General features: G+C 27.9%; 1 long non-coding RNA gene across 1 annotated transcript; it reads left to right on the top strand.

Moving 5' to 3' along the window:
• Positions 1–7,378: 7,378 nt before the first annotated feature.
• LOC124898722 lies at positions 7,379–9,295 on the top strand. The gene is made up of 3 exons (XR_007055442.1): positions 7,379–7,578; positions 7,846–7,910; positions 8,722–9,295. It is a non-coding gene; the product is annotated as an uncharacterized LOC124898722 (long non-coding RNA).
• The last annotated feature ends 7,662 nt before the right edge of the window (positions 9,296–16,957 follow it).

Genomic DNA, 16,957 nt, shown 5'->3' with positions numbered 1-16,957 from the left:
GCAAGGTCAAAGAAGTCGTGCAACAACTTTCTCAATGGGGAAATATCCACGTCCTTACAATCCATCTCCTTGATTACCTGGACTTCATATTTAAGGGAAGAAGCACAATCAACATCGTACTTAAAAAGCTTACCTTGAATTACGGTCTAAAGAGAGGAGATATAATTTTTTTGAGCATCTAGGACGACCTTCTTTCCATCAAACACCGACATAACAGCTAATAGGGGTTTACAGATGTTAGAATCCAAGGTTTCTTTAACCTTTTTACAAGAAACAGAAGTTCTCCCTTCTCTCACTTTAATTGTGGAAGGTGGTTCCATCAGATATGGACCAGATACAGACTCATTACTATTATGTGACCTTTCACGCTACAGGGCTGTAACATTGGTCGGCTGCATAAGAACAAAAAAAAGGGGGGATTAATAAAAAAGGGGGTTATGAAGATACACTTGGTAAAATAGATGTCTTAATCATACCTCCTCGACAAGAGCTGATATAGTCCTCAAAGGATTATCCGTGTCATCATGAATTTCAACCGTCGGTAGACTAATACTCTTACTTTCATCTTGGGACAACCTTTTGGAGACATGAGTCATTTGAGTAGGAGTCTTACCCTTGTATACTGCTGGAGGTGTGTGAGATCTCTTATTTGCATGTTTATTTGGCAACTTGGCATTCGAAGGAAGAACATCAGTGATAAGGGCCTCATTTGTAGGTACTTCATCAAAATTCCCCAAATGCGTGACGGTAGTCGACCCAGCGATGTCCATCAAAGTCTTTAGGTGATGACCAAGGAAATCCCCATTAGTCTTTTTCCACCAAGTCTGATAGTCGATTTCGAAGAACTTGCTACATTAGGCGAAATGGAAGGAAAAGTTACTCGTGAGGATGATCGGCTCAATGTGCAAATCCTCCAAAATGTTAGTCCTTTGTCTAAAGAGGCAGTACGAATGTCATTCTTCATGATGCCCAGAATATTCTGATAAAATCCAAACTGTCTACTAAAGAGATGTGGACTATATGGCTCAATGATAAATGAGTTTCTGCATCTAAGTGTGAGAAAGCTGAAATGAATACACATAAAGTAGCTCATCTCCAATGTTGGGGCATTCTCAGTATCCACATAAAAGTAAGGATGAATTTTATCCTGCATAGTGAAAGTCCAAATTGCGCTCTCCCCACTATGAATACACTTTCTTACATAATTTTTGTCAAAATACTTTGCACCACCCTCTACGGAGTATACAATCATAGTAGGGACGGATGGCCCATTGGCAAATGAATAATGGGTCCTGAAATAATGAGCAATCCAACCATACACATAGTGGATAAGAAAACAAACCTTGATTTGATCGAGTCCCACTAAAGAAGATATCTTGTTTAGTCCACTATAAATGCTAGCCAGAACCAGTATTGCAAGGTCGACCTTCCTCCCACTCGCCATCATGCATTCCATGTTGAAAGTCCTAGGGCGAATGAAGTCACCTTTCATACTTGGAAAAACAAAAGCGCACAACCAACAAGACAAGAAAGCTACCAAATATGTATCATTTTTTTTGTCGTGGTTCACCCCAAGATCAAAAAATACCTTTTCTTTAGCATGTGACCACCTTAGCGTATCAGGCAAAACCCCACTAGGGTTGTGAGTCAATTCAGGGCGAGCAGTTTTCTTTTTCTTCCTTGGTAGAGCAGGGCCGTACTTCGAAGGTTTCTTGCACCAGAATTTTATCCAATCCCTGAATGATACTTCTTGGGTAGCATCCCGCAGATTATGAAAAGCCGCAAACAAGTACTCATAAGTTCGGAAAATGTACCTTACCTTCTTTGCATCTAAACCTGTAAGTTTTGTGGCCTTATATACTACCTCTTCATACAGGACACCTTGAATTGGCACGCCCAGTGGGACCAAATCTGCCCTTCATCTCTTCTCTCATACATTAAATATGTAAATCTTTAGCCACAGGATCGTAAAGATGAAAGCGGTACTTCAAGACTCATCTTTGAGTTTCATCAAGTCTACACTCCGACAAGCCTTGAAGTAGGGGGCATTTGTAGACACTGAAATTTTGTGGACTCTGCAAAAAGAGTTCAATTTTGATTAGAGTTCTTGGGGCTACTTTACCCTAAATCTAGCTTAATGGCTACTCTACCTAATCCCTAAATTCGGCCTATTTAAAGGGTAACATATTCCCTAAAATAGGCATCTTGAATATCTCATAAATTGATGGGTATTCGTAAAAAGATCAGCAATATCCCACAAAATTATGGGATATTCATAAAGAGATCATCCTATGTTTGAGAAATACGCCATAACGGCCCTCGAATTACGGAGAAAATCAAGAGAGAAGAATCAAGGGAGGAACAGATTTGTACCCAGAATCGTTTATCGGTAAAATTATTGCTTCTTCATATTTTTATTTGTGGTTGAAGTTTATTTTTTCATGAATTTAAATTATGTTTAACACCCTTTACCCTCGCCCCAATTCATTGTTGTTCCCCCCTTTCCTCCCCTCCCCATTCGTCTCACCCGTATTTCAATTTGTAATTTGAGTTGAAATTGTTTATGTGATGTTTTTCTAAATAACTTTGCCTTTTGTAGGCATTACAATATAGAATTCTACAAGTAGAGGTAATTTTCTATTGGCGTAGATTTTAAAGTATTAATATTGAAATTGGCATCTCTCACTTGGGAAGATTACATTGAGTATATTATTATTATTATTTTATCGAAATTTGACATCTATAACTATAGGTTTGAAAAAGCTTATAAAGTTTGCAAGTTTGTTTACTTCTTTGGTCGCTTTGCACTTTTTCTTGTTTTTATTTGTTAAAAAATTTAGAAATAAATTAATAAAGACATATTTTTTCTATTGAAATTCTATGTATACACACAATTGCATATATAATCATTATTCTTGATATTTTGGTGCTAATATTATTTGCAATTATTGATAGATATATTAGTGAAAAAAGAACACATAAACGATAACTTGGAATGGATATTGATCAAGTTAAGGTGCAGTTCAAGAACGTTGAAGGAGAGAGAGAAGACCATGCTGCTTTGGATTCAAATAAGATGTTGTCTTAAAATAATTGTATATTGTGATAATTCTCAAAATTGTAACAACTGTATATAACTTGACAACTATTTGGGATTCGTAGCTACATTATGTAACATTCCAACGAACAAGGCTAGTAAAAAATTATTTAATTTGTAAAAATGAAATTGTTGAAAATTATTTGGATTTTAATAGTTTTTATTCTAGTTACATTATATGAATTCTTGTGATTAATAATGCTTATGGCAATATTCTTCTATTTATGGCAATGAATTTTTGTAGTTTAGCCACATATATACTACCAAAAATATAATTATACATTTTTACTTTTCATATCAAATTAAATGAATAATTATAATTTATATAATTCATGACGAAAAATAATGAATTCTTAGCCATGTACAAAAATGTTTGTGACAAATTCTTTAGTTGATAGCCACAAATTTTCTAACTCATAGCTAAATACAAGTATTTTTATTAGGAGTCTTAAATATAAAATAGTCACTTCTTTTAGTTTTCGTAGCAAATCTAGTCTTTTGTCATAATAGAACATATTCTGGCTATAAAATTAGCTATAAATTTTACTTGTCGTGAAAAAAGAGTAAAATTATTTGCTATAAATATATATTTCGTAGCAAGAATTTATTACTATCACAACTACAAACATAATAATTTTATAGTTGTAAGTATTATTCCTTAGCCACAGGCCATGTAAATTTTGTAGCTATCTTTTAGTTACGACATTTCTTGCTACGAATGCTACGGAAAGAAAATTTGTGGCTAAACTGTTTAGCCACGGACTTTTTCATATTTAGCTCTGGCATATTATGTAGCTATATATGCATTATATTGTAGTGAAATTTGGTTTCTTACCCCAGATACTTTAATTATACTTTGAATTTTACATAATCAGATAGTGAAATTATTTAGAATAGGCTTAATTTGATATAAAATAGTATATGATATTTTTTAAAAAGTAGGTAGTTTAAAGAAGTTTAGAAAATGTATTTGGACATTTATTTAACTTTGAAATAAATGTTGAAGTTTTTTGAGCGAAAAAATGATTTGAAGCTCAGAGTCAATTTAGTACTCCCTCCGTTCCAAATTACTCGTTCCAAATTTCCTAATTTGATGTCCCATTTTACTTAGCTTTTTTCATTAATTAAGACAAGACAAAACTTTTTTTTCATGTTTTACCGTTTGCATTAATTACTTTTTCTTCAAATTAAATTGTAAACATCATTTAACAGGGATACTATGGTAAACTAGGCATGTTATTAATTATTTTTCTTAATCAATGTGTCATCTTAATTTGGGAACGGGGGATTATTTGTTTTTTGGTTAATTCAGACCAATGTATAATTGAATCGTATTGTGAAAAGAAGGAAGAACACAATTAATGATCCCAAAAGACTAAAAGATACTTTAAATAGATCAATTATTAGCACTTTAACAACAAATCCAAATAGAAAAGGGGGTAAAATAGAATAAATGAAAAACTCATCAACACATGCAATTACATGCATGGAGTTATGAGGAAACACTAGACATTCAAACAACCATCTTATACAGTTAAGGCAATTACTACTTTCCAAGGACTACTAAAATAATTGTCAATCAAACTTGCCTTCATTCTGTTCCACATTGCCTTCATTCTGGTCCGTGGTTTTTTTGTATTCTTCTCTGTCATAAAACCCGTATGAAGTGCTGACCCCTTTTCCAATTGTGTTAAAGATTCTAGTCACTTTTTCGTCCCCCTTCTATCTCGTTCATAATGATTCCTTTCTGGCGAAGCAAACTCACATCTTTTTCTGATTCGATAAGCTAATCCATGAGAACAGCAAAATCACTGAAATGTTTAGGATGTACATCATATTGTTGTTCAAAAGCAATGAGATTTCTTAGATTGGACTCAGTATTATCAAAGACATGAAGGCAAGGGATTTTGATCAGTCCATTCTCGAACTTTATGTCAAAATAACTGTATCCAAAATATCTTCTCTGCCATACCACTCTGTAAACACGTAAAATTTATTGGGTCAAATTCATATAAAATTTAGATTTTATCCATATTTTATTGGTTCTAAAATTAGTTTGGGCTATAAACCCGTTTTATTCTTCATCAAGGTACATCTCACCTTGAGGCCCAAACTCATGCCACGTGTCAAATGACGTGGCATCCCAGTCAAACTAAAGACCAATGAGGCAAGGCCACACGATCAAATGAGGTGGCAATCCAAGTCAAATTCAAGAGCCAATGAAACATCGTCAAGTGTCCCAAATGGCATGTTTTTGGCCAATCACAAGCAACCTTGTCACATAACATTTGTGATAAGCTTAAAAATTGAATGGACCAATCAGAATGAGGCAGAAAGGTTATTTACACTTGTACCGTCTACCCCTAAAACTATAAATAGAAGGGTTACATAATTTTCTGAGGTCATTCTGCAAGCATTTGAGGAAGCTTTTGCATTAACTACACAGCTCTTTCACGAATCGACTAACGGAGTTCTGTCCGGAGGTCAACTCAATAAGACAAAGTGCTGTCCAAACAAATTTCTGGGATGCTCAAATCATCCAAAAATTCGAGAATTACGCTACAAAGGCCCTCGAATTACGGAAAAGCTTAGGAGAGAAGAATCGAGAGAATAATGGAATTGTACCCGTAAAATTATTTTAAATAAAATTATTCTTTTTATTTATTTCATTTTTGCTTGTAGTTAATTTTCACCAAACGAAAATTTATTGCGAACATCATAAATATTTTCCAATTTTGTGAAGCTGCAGCTCCGGAAAGCTCTGTTGCATTTGGCATGACCTTTTTATCCGTATATTTCAGCTTTTCTTTCGACCTCAATAATATTTGAAAAAGGTTGCAGCATAAGCTTTTCTTTTCAGGATATGTTGAATCTGTGTTAGGAATCACCATAAGCCATGACATGTGTATTAGATGAAGTAAATGTTTGATATTTCTTGCATCAGCATTATTATATATTTTTAGAAGTTCTGTAGGAATCTTTTTTGGCGAGTTAATAGGAAAGCAACACTTCGCCATTATTGCGAATGGTAATTCATTATCTTGCTTTGTCATGCGATGAAGCTTGTCGAGGACAAAGCAGGGAAGTTGATTTTTTAGTAACATCAAGTCTCGAGACTTGATCAAATATGCATAAAATATTAGTATTGATAATTTTTTCTTCTCCTTGGGGATACACTCCATGTCACTCTCGAAGAAACTCAACCACAAAATAACCATCAAGCAACAACATTTGCAAGATTTCATTATTGAGGTTTTTTATATCATAACAGTAATTTTTTAGTTCTACCTTCTTCAGGTTTTCTATATCATCATAACATTTTAGTGCTTCCTCCTTCAATTCCTCCAATTCATTGATGCAACTTTCCAGATCAAGCCCCTCTTGTCGTTTAAGAAACCTTTGTAGGTATAGTAGTTTGTACTTTTCCATTAAACGAAATTCAAGTCTTGTCCTCCTGTGGTAAGGACCAATAGAGACCATCTTTAATTTGGTGTATAAGCATCTGGATTTGATTCACGTAGCCTCACATTTACTCTGCATATCGTACACGATTTAACAGACGAGTTATCCAAATCCTCTAACATTCCATTGATTTGATTTACCATTTCTTTTGTTTCAGTTATCTCAATTAAATGATCCACTTCCATCCCTTCTTCTATCTGTAAAGGAAAAGAGAAAAAATAAAATTAAAACATTTATTTTGTTTACATTTTTGATTGCTTTTCGTCGGATCCTATGTTACATCAATCAAAATCAGACGGTACCGTTATGTGATAAAAAGATGTCCACAAAAGTTAACCTGCACCTCTCTTTCTTTTTTAATTTGTTTGTCTTATTTTTCTTTTTAGTTCGTGTAAAAAAAAATGAATTAATAACTATTTAATTTTAACTTTTCATATGACATTTTAAAATTACAAAAATTAAAAAATATTTTAGCACTTTCTATAAATTTTATGTGTGTGTAATAAGGAAGAATCCAAAGATTTGGTAATACTTAGTTGGATTTCAATTAATGCTAATCTAAATATTTTATCATTTTTAATTAGATTGCAACTAATACTCATCAATTACTTCAAAAAACCTCTTCTTCTAATCTATCCTTTGACATGTATTTTTAATTTGTTTTGCACTCCTTTCTATATTATCTTTGATTTAATTTAATATTACTTCAATTACCATTATATATGTGATACCCTACATTAATTAAGGGCATAATAGTCTAAGAAAAAGGGGATAAGTCTTTTTTTTTAAAAAAAAAAAAAAAAAGGGAAGGGGGGAAGCTAATATTTAAGAAAGGTAAAGCTAGCCAGCAGCGTACAGCAAACAAATTAACAAAGCAAAAACTTAAGGCTTTGTGGCTGCTGGGACCTTATCTAATAAAAAAAAGGCGATTTAGTGAGGAAGAGAAAATTTAGGCGAAAACAAGGGCAACATACACTCCGGAAAAAGAAATTCATTGGAGTTTTGCTATTGAATTCGAGGTAAGTCTTTTATATAGCCTAAACATGGGTCTTAATTGAAAAATTGACATCGGATATTGAATAATTATTTACTAAAGACAAATAGTTAGGCGGTTAGTTCTATAAATTTATCGTAAATTGCACGCTAGTTGCGTTACTCATAGCTTGATAGTTATAAATTGGCAAATTAATAGCTAAACATGAACTTTGGGGATGGGTATTTCGAATCAATCATGAAATTAGTCTAAGCAAGAAAACTAACACACGATTGATATGATGTGATTATAGATTTGATCTAAGAAAGTGATACGAATCATTCGAGGTGACAATTTTGGTATTCCGAAGCGTATACTGTGAGTAGTAATCTTTCCCATGATTTATGTTTCTTAACTTATATATTTTATACTTGATTTTGATGAAACACAAGTTATTGAATGCTTTAAAATTGTATGTGGGGCAAGTCTTTTACTTGATATGATACTGAAATTAGGTATTTGAGATGTTCATAAGACATATTTACCGTTACTTGAGATATGATCACTGATGTTATAAAAGTTTTTCACTTACATGAGAAATAAGTATTTTTGACATATGTTTTATTCAAGTTTACATGTAACGTGACTTGATATGAACTTTAAAGTTATGTTCTATTCTGAAAAATGCTTTCATGTGAATATCTATTGTTTCAAGTATAAATGGGAGTAGACCTTGATTTGAATTTCGTAGCTAACGGCGGGATCGCTAGATCTGGTGCACCTTGTATTTACTGATTACTGTTATAGCCCTCGCTAGTAGGAAGGTAGAACTAGCATACTGTCACTGATCTCCCTCGAGTAGGGATTACTGATATGATATTTGACTCCTTTATGAGGGGTCCACTGTTATTGGTTATTCTCGAGGTAGAATGCCACACTGATTACATGATTCATTCTTGAAAACCTCTCAAATGTGAATATTTGATATGACTTAATATTTATTGAGTTTATTACTGAACAATTAGTTCATCTTTCTTACATGAAACAAATATTACTGTTTACTGTTATTGTTTTCTGAAAGAGGATTTATTTCATGATGTTTTATGACTTGTCCCCATTAAAACGGTTGTGATTAAGTGTTATTACTCACTAAGCTAGCGACTCACTCTTTGCTATTATTTTTACAAAGAACACAGGTGACGGTGAAGATTTCGTTAGCTAGAGATCTCGAGGTAGCATATCCCGGTAAGCCCCGCATTTGTTCGCGTGGGCTATAGTTTATTTATTTGTTATATTCATCTTCTTGGAAACTCTTAGAGTTGCTCCATAGTCATGTCTTTAGAGTTTTTGAGTATTCTTTCATTATTTTGGACTTATGAAGTATTGAACTTTCTCTCATGTTTTAGAAATGGATGTCATATTATTATTTGGTGATGTTGGTGAATTGTTGATGATTTTGGTGTATTGCATTGGGTTGATGTGTTTGTTGAGATATTGGGTTATTGTGTGGTGGATTTGAGACAGGAAAAATTTTTGATAGGCTCAAAAACAGGAAAAACTCTGACCGATTTTCTGTAAAATACTGACGAGGCTTGTTTTGAAGTTCTAACCTCCTTAGCACCGGTCATGATTCTATTTTGGGTCATAACAATAGAATAACTAAAAAAATCTTTTTAGATATTTTACAATACCTTAATTTGATTTTCTCTTCCCCCACCCCAACACACATCCACCTTTTTTTCTTTTGCGTTATATATAATGTTGTTTACTCACTAATAAGTATATGTTACTTGTATTTATTTTATTTTAAAATTTTTCTTAATAAATAATAATCCTAAAACATATAATGTTTCACATTACTTTACTACTATATGCAATGGAGAACACTCAATTTTTGTAGGTTTCGCATGAACTTATTATGTTCATTTTACTCTAAATTAAGTTTTAAAGACCTTGAAAGATCTCACCCATTTTTATAAATTTAAATAATTATATTGACATTTAAAATATTATACAAAAAGTAATAGTCATAGAAAAAGTGATAGTGACATCATAAAAGATTTATTTATTCAATTAAAATAAAAATTAATTAAAAAAATTAACGGTTTCTTTTATATGAAAAAAATGTTAAGAAAGAGCACCCATCTTTTTAAAATCTATTTTATCCCAAATTGAAGTTTTAATAATCTTGCAAAATTTCACTCATTGAAGGAACATCTAGAAAAATATTTTGCTAATAAATCAGACTTTCGACTATTTAATTTAAATATTATTTATTTATAAATTAATTTAATCATACAATAATTTATAGCATCAAATATTTTTTATATTATTTAAATATTATTTTTTAAAAAAATAAAATGGGTTAGTCAATAAGTTTAATTGAGAAAAAGATAATGAATGTAATTCAACATAAGAAAACAATCATTTTAGATTGTTAAAAACCTTAATTCAAAAAAATTCAGCTAAATAAAAAGGAGAACAACTTTAGTGCATGCATTTGTTTGAAAATCTCTATATATAATAAAGGAGGATAGTCTAGTCTAAGATTATGATAAGTGTCATTTTGAGAACTACCTATTTGAATTCAAACAACAAAAATCTATCATTTTATAACAAAAAGCTATTTTGTTGATTAGTTAAATTTTTTTTAAAATCTTACTTCATATAATGTTAAAAAAACAATTAAGATTGATTTCTATTGGATGAATCTTATTTTCTTGAGAACTACGTATTTGAATTATTACAACAAAAACCTATCATTTTATAACAAAAAGTTATTTTGTGGATTATTTAAATATTTCAAAAAAAAATTATTTCATATTTTGGTAAAAATCAATTAAGATTGATTTCTATTGGATGAGTCTTATTTCATATTGTGGTAAAAAATAATTAAGATTGATTTCTATTGGATGTACACTATTAAAAATGATTTTTATTGAATGAAAAGTATTATGATTGTTTAATTATTTCTTATTTTGTTGATTATATATAGATTTCATATTGTATTTTATATATCTATATAAAAGTTAATCAAGATTGACTCCTATTATAAATATAGACTATTAAATTATATTGATGGATCTTCAAAAGGATACATAATATAATTATTCTTAATTACTTAATTTTTTTTTCTTATTGTAAAATTCAATTTATTTTCCACAATTTGTGTTCCATAATTATGCAGCTTTTAACAATTAACATTCATCAATCTAGATTCGATGAGATTTGCTTCTATGGAAGCACTATTAATATTTATTTCTATTGGATGAAGATATTATTTTATATTTTATTAATTATTCATTTATTTAATATTTTTTGATATTGTGGTATAAATAATTAAGATTAACTTCTATTGGATGGATACTATTAAAATTGACTTGTATTGGATAAAAAGTATTATGATTGTTCAATTATTTTTTATTTTGTTGATTATATAATTATTTCATAATATTTTAATATATCTATATAAAAGTTAACCAAGATTGACTCCTATTATAAATATAGACTATTAAAATATTTTCTTATTGATTGATGGATCTTCAAAAGGATACATAGTATAATTATTTTTAATTACGTAACTTTTTTCCTTACTTTACAATCCAATCCATTTTTCATAATTTGTGTTCCATAATCATGCAACTTTTAACAATTATCATTCAATAATCTAGATTTCATGAGATTTGCTTCTATGGGATGAGCACTATTAATATTTATTTTTATTGGATTAAGATATTATTTTATATTTTATTAATTATTTATTTATTTAATATTTTTCATATTATCGTATAAACATTTATGATTAACTTCTATTAGATGAACACTATTAAAATTGATTTCTATTGGATGAAAAGAATTATGATTTTCAATTATTTCATAATATTTCATATGTCTGTAAGAATTAACTAAAATTGACTCCTATTATAAATATAAACTATTAAAATATACTCTTATTGATTGATGAAACTTTAAAATATAACATACTATATTTATTATTAATCACGTAATTCTTTTTCCGTGATGGAACTTCAAAATATAAGATAATATATTTACTCTTAATTACGTAGTTCTTTTTCCGTATTTACTTAAAAGGGATTTTAGGGAGAGTTACAAATAAGATGAAGAGGAACAATAGTAAAAATTATTTTAAAATATTATTTTAGCTTCTCTTTTCCCTTATTGATATTCTTTACCTTAATTAAATAAAATTATTATTTAAATAAGATGAGGTAATGAAATATAAGGTTAAGCCAAGTGAAATATTAAAAAAAAAAATTAATTAGTATACTTTTGTAATTATCCAAATTACAGCTATGTAACTGTGAAATAAATATTTTAATTTCAAAATCAAATAAGTCATGTGTTGTTAAGAAATTGAAATATTTGTGGTCTTATCACACAAAAAATAATTATCTGATAATGAATATTCATAATTTTGTCACAATTAAGTAAGAAAATCAAGAAATCATACCAATGATATTGATTAAGAAAATAGTCAATTAGAAATTAAAGTGACACTTACATATAGAATATATTATTGTAATCAAAGAGTCATTTCAAAATAAAAAATATGTTTTCATATGAAGAACTTAATCTACATATGGAATACGAATCTTGAAATCTTATTCAAATATAAATTAATTTTTTTAATAAATTGATATTAGTTTTGAATTTAAATTTAAATAAAAATTTGACTTTATATATATATATATATATATATATTTCATCCACTGTTCGGTATTCGCATTAGAATTCGATTAATCCGGATTCGCGCCGGATAGGGCCTCCATTCGGGGAATAGCGTTCCCAACAGAGTTTTCTCTATGCTCAGGGTCGAACCCTCGACTTCTGATTAAGGGTGGAGCAGCCCCATCCATTGCACCATAATTCATGTTGATCTTATATATACTCTTTCAATAACACATAAATATTACTACACTTTCTTCTTTTATTTTTAGTTATTGATCATTAGCTTTATTTTTATTTCTCAGGTCTTCCTTATGAATATGTAGAAATAAGATTGTCGATATTTTTTTAAAATATTAACTCTGATTCTTTTCATGAATTGCATGTTTTGAAGATCAAATTTTCATGGAGTAAGATATCAAATCATGTTGATGAAACTTTATTACTAATTTCAAGTAAGAGGAGATAGAACATTGTATAATATAAGTTTGATACAATGAAATTATTTGTCGATAATTATTTAAATTATCTATAGTGTTTCTTTCTTGAGAAAAATAAATTTATTAGTTTGATTATTTCTCTATACAAATACAGATTTGTATTGTTGATAATATAATTCCTTGATTATATATTATTTTGGGTCTTTCTTTAAATGGTATAAAGATGACCAATTTTCTTAATCCTTTCTATAATTCTTTAAACATTAGATTTTGGTGGAATATGAAACCAAACATATTGATGAAATATTATTACTGATTCAAATATGAGTTCAGTACTAAAAGAAGAAATATATTAGGAGGTTAAATACAACAATAACAACATATGCTTGGAACAAGAAAATTATTTATCGAAAATAATCTTACACAATATTAATTTCTTGAGAAAAAATAATTTGATAAGTTTGGTAATTTCTCTATTTAATTTATTGTTGTAGGATTAATTGATTTTACGATAATTTTTTTAAAAAAAAAATTAAGTTATTGAGAAATAAATTTCATCATCATTAGATTGTAACCCTCGATAAAATAGTATCACTAGATAATGAGGTCTATACACATATGATAAAGAAAAGTGTAATAAATATGATTGGGACATTAAGAAATATGACTGAAACATCTAATGATTATTTTTTTTCCTAATGAATTTTGACTTTCGTCCATATTCATTGGGTAAATAATATACAAATCTGAATTATTTTTTATCTATACTTTTGTGATGATATTTTTTTAAATATTGTCCTCGCATCACGCGAGTAGTATAAGTGAAGACGTATCGAATTTTTTGAAGTTGGATCGGGAATAGCTATTAAATGAAATGTTAAACTAGATGGTTAAGTGGATCGGCTTGGTATTAAATGGGATGTTGATGTGGTTTGACTATGTGATAATTTTATTTATATTTTTCATATTGTGTTCTACGTAGCACTCCATCAAAGTAGGGGTATTTTTGAGGAAAAAATAAATAGATGAATATTTTTGAGCCAAAAAATAATATAGGGATATTTTTACTTCATTTCAAATAGTTAAGGAATAGTTTGACCCTTTTTCTAAATGAAATACTGGTATAGACTGAACATGTGAATTTTTTTCACGTAATATGGTGGTACTTTATTAAAGTGAAGAATATTTTTAAATAAAAAATTAAATAAAAAAATATTTTTGAATCAAAATATAAATAAAGAATAATTTTTCTTTATTTCAAATAATTCAAAGATAATTTTGATCCTTTTCCCTTCTTTTAATACCTGATTATTTTGTTTACATTTCGATTGCTTTCCGTTGGGTCCTATGTTGTATCAATCAAAATCAGACGGTAGTGTTATGTGATAAAAATGTCCACCAAAATTAAAATGTAGTTCTTTGGTTTTAATTTATATTATCTTACTTTTTTTTAGTCAGCCTAAAAAAAAAATTCTTTTTTTGATAATTATTTAATTTTAAATTTTTACATGACATATTTAAAATCATAAAATTAAAAGATATTTTGGTACATTCTAGATGGTAGTGTTATATAATAAAAAATATCCACCAAAGTTAAAATGTATTCCTTATGTTTTAATTTATTGTCTTAGTTTTTTCGTCAAGTTTTAAAAAGTATCTTTTTTTGACAACTATTTAATTTTAACTTTTTATGTGACATGTTTAAGATCACAAAATTAAAAAATATTTTGATAAATTTTAAAAGATAACAAGATTCAAATGTTTTCTTCACTTACTTAAACTCCAAGTCAAGTTAAAATCAAACAAATAAATTACAACGGAGAAAATATGTTTTATAAAGGATAAATACAAAGACAAACGCTCAAATTTAATCTTAATTATTAGTTTAAAACTTAAACATATACAATAACTATCTAGATACCTTAACTTACCAAGTGTATCTCTTGAACACCCAGTCCAATGCGTGAACTCCAATTGTTAGTGACGTGTCGAATAAACAAATTAACAAATGACATTATATTTTTTTTGAAGTAAGTATATTTTTATATTTATTTAAAATAGAAAAGCCTTCCTCGCCTTCCACCCACCATTTTTCTTCTTATTCCCTAATTTACTTCTATACAATACTAGATACCAAGGCCCGTTTATCTCAATTTATATGACACGAATATAATTTAAATAATTAATCATATTTTTAATATATCTATAGTTGTTAATTATTATAATTTATCATAATTTTTATGTAATTTTCAAATAATATATGTTACTTTCCTTGTCCAAACTTTTGTGGTATTAATAGTCAATTATTTTTTTAAAATAATTTAAGTTAAAATTATTGAAATTTATAATACTTTTTCTTCTATTCGAATTTAAGTGATTTATAGTATTTTTTTTTACATTTACTTTTGAAATATATAACAAATTAATTTTTTTTAGACATTTCCAGCTGTTAACTATTATAATTTATGATAATTTTTATGTAATTTTTAATTAATATATATTACTCTCCTTATCCAAATTTTTGTAGTATTGATAGTTAATTATATTTTAAAAATAATTTAGGTTTTAAATTATTGCGATTTATAATACTTTTTCTTCTACTCCAATTTAAGTGGTACTAATATAATTTCAAGAGTTCAATAAATATTTTATCTAAAATTTTTATGTTGTTAATTATTATGATTTATAGTATTTTTTACTTATTTTTATCTCAATTTATATGACATAAATAAAATTTAAATAATTAATTATTTTTTATATGTTTTAGATATCTCAATTAGATATGTTTTTAATATGTTTATTAGATTTTTAATTATTTTTTACACTATTTACTTATTTAACCAGTTAGATATTGTAATTTATAGTACTCTTTTCTTGTCGAAACTTTTGTAACATTTGTAGTCAATTATATTTTAAAAATAATTTAAGATTTTAATTATTATGATTTATAATATTTTTTCTTTTATTTCAATTTAAGTGACAATACTTGACGAAAAAATTTAAGTTGACATCATATAAGACGTCAAGTTAATTTAAAACATCAAAAGTTAATTTATATCTTATGTCTATTTTATATTTTTTTCAAAATATTATTATTTTTTAATAGTTAAACGACTTATATTAATTAATTAGGGGTAACATAGTAAAAATATGGTTGAAGCAGCTGAAATAGATATGTCATAAATGACTATTTTATTTTTTTAATTAAATATTATTAATTTTTTAATACATAAATGTCATATAATAATTAATTAGAGATGATATAGTAAAATTACAGAGCAAGTAGGTCAATGTCGGCAAGGAGGACGACGGGATATTTTAAAAATAATTTACGTTTTTAATTATTGTGATTTATAATACTTTTTCTTTTATTTAAACTTAAGTAACACTGATATAATTTCAAGAGTCAATCAAATATCATGATTGAAGTAACGAAGTAGACATATCTTAAGTGACTCATAATATAATTTATTAGAAGTGATATAACAAAATTGCTATAAAAATACTTGTAAAAAAAATTTAAGTAGGTATCATATAAGAAGTCAAGCTAATTTAAAACATCAAGAGTTAATTTATCATTTTATATTTATTTTATGTTTTTATTAAATATTATTAATTTTTAATAGTTAAACGATTTATAATAATTAATTAATGGTGACATAGTAAAATTATGATTGAAGCAGCTAAAGCAAACAAGTCATAAATATCTATTTTACTTTTTTAATTAAATATTTTTAAATTTTTAATACATAAATAATATATAATAATTAATTAGAAATAATATAATAAAATTACGAAACAACAGCTGAATGTCGGCAAGGTGGACGATGGGAAGCTCGTGGCAGCTGCTTCAACTGTAGGAGAATCTCTCTTGCGAATGAAATTGCAAATTACATAGAGAAATAAATTGGCTTATAATCAATATCTATTGTTTCTTGTGTTTTTTCAAGTCTTCAAAAATAAGAAAGATATTAAATGAGAGGTTTTTTTCTCCGTACAAGCTTGACTTAAAATAAATAATATTACATCTGATAAGAGTATTTCTTGGACTAGCTGAGCCCAATATATTTGCAAAAGAAAAATGTGCTAATGAAACAAAAGCCTAATTACTTGTATATTTGAGGGAGAGAGAGTAAAATCTATTTCATATCCGCACCCCCTACAAATGGTATCAGAGTCCAGTAATTCAAAAAAATACGGAAGTGAGATGTATGTTAGAGTTATTAGAATTTACCTATAATTATTAAATTAATTATGCGAAGACCATTTAAAAATAGAAAAACTTTTAGAAAAATTAAA

This window comes from Capsicum annuum, chromosome 5 (genome assembly GCF_002878395.1).
Source record: "Capsicum annuum cultivar UCD-10X-F1 chromosome 5, UCD10Xv1.1, whole genome shotgun sequence".
NCBI lineage: Eukaryota > Viridiplantae > Streptophyta > Magnoliopsida > Solanales > Solanaceae > Capsicum > Capsicum annuum.
The sequence above is the reverse complement of the archived record's forward strand: the minus strand, read 5'-3'. Positions and strand labels throughout refer to the sequence as shown.